Source organism: Eptatretus burgeri, chromosome 5, assembly GCF_056783735.1.
Source record: "Eptatretus burgeri isolate ZD-2024b chromosome 5, Ebu_testis_v1, whole genome shotgun sequence".
NCBI classification, from domain to species: Eukaryota; Metazoa; Chordata; class Myxini; order Myxiniformes; family Myxinidae; genus Eptatretus; species Eptatretus burgeri.
In genome coordinates, this window is record NC_140965.1 from 11081191 (window position 1) to 11082672 (window position 1482).

Consider the following 1482-nt stretch of genomic DNA (forward strand, 5'->3'; position numbering starts at 1 on the left):
CTGTTCCCTGCAGTAGCGGCTAATGGCTTCGGGGTCATAAAGCACTCTTTTAGAGTTATTGCCAATGCTTGTTTCTACTGATTACCAGTTTGTTCATAAAGCCACCTATGTAACAGCACACGTGTGCAAATCGGATGCGAAGCAGATGTTGACGAGGCCTGGATTTGTTCAGGCCCAGTCTTTTCTCACAACGGCTGCATGGAATCTTTCGAGCAAATTGCGGTGTAATTTCGAATTCCCTTTGAAAGTGAGTCCTGAAGGAATATACCATGCTACTTTGCTCCTGTCAAACCCATGGCAATACTCGCTGCATCATTAGCTGAGCTTTGTGTGGTGGGAAGCACAGTGTGTAAGCGAGGGCTGCTTCGGGAGTTGTGGCTTGGGGACGCCAAACCACGCATCCTGATTCCTCCAGAGACGCTTCCCTGGTTTCATCACAATGGGACCGCCACCTGTCCGACGTGCCGTCTCTCAACCGCTTACTTGTCGTTGAGCTGGGACAAGACAATCGACTTGGGTGTTGATTTTTTTTTGTTGTTGACAGGGGGTGGTGGTGAGACAGTTTGGCACGATAGACAAATGGAATCGAGGTGGAACGTGACGTACAACGGTTTATTTGATGACTCATTGAGGTGAAAATTGATGATTGTACAGATCTTTGACTTGTTTTTTTTTTAAATTGAACTTTCGATGCTCGTGGTAGAATTTGAATGATAGGTAAGACTTGCCACTCAGACAGTAGAGCAGATGATGGTTAAATACGCCAATTGGAACAAAATAAGTCAACAAAGGGGTAGAAGGGAGTTGTTCACCAAAAATACGACTCAGAGGTGTCATTTAAACATTTTCACAGCTTTAAGGGGTCTTCTGATATGGTTACGATCCACACCACTGGTGCATCTTCGCACATTCGGCTTGTGATGTCATTATTTTTCAAAATGATCCCAGGTGTCAAATGCCATGCAAATGTGCATCTGTTTAGCTTGCACAACACACCATTTCCTGTGAGTTGGGTGTGATCGAGGTGGTTGGACGGATCATCTTGTACGAAGCTTGTTGCCGTTGATGAAACGGTTTTGGCATTTGACGTTGCTGGTATAAAAGGCATTCTGATAAGGCGGTGCACGTACACCACCATCCCATGTCGCACCCACCCCACCCTTACCTGCAATCTTTTCTACCCCCTTAAACCGCACATATAATACAACCCTCAAACTCGTCGGTTGCCATTTCCTCCCATCTTCGCTATCCCTCCTGTTTGCCACGTTCATTCACTCTCTTGCTTGTTTTGTCTAACTGTTTCTCCACTGCACCATTGTCAGTCTGTTGCCTTTTTACCCCGTATGCACAAAGTGAAAAGTGTGGTTAAGCAATTTGTTCATATCTGTCTGTCTGTCTCGTGTCTACCAAAGTCACTTTATGATCGAGGAACTACTTATTTGAATTAAATGTTGTATTTTGAACATGAATTGGAAAACGAAC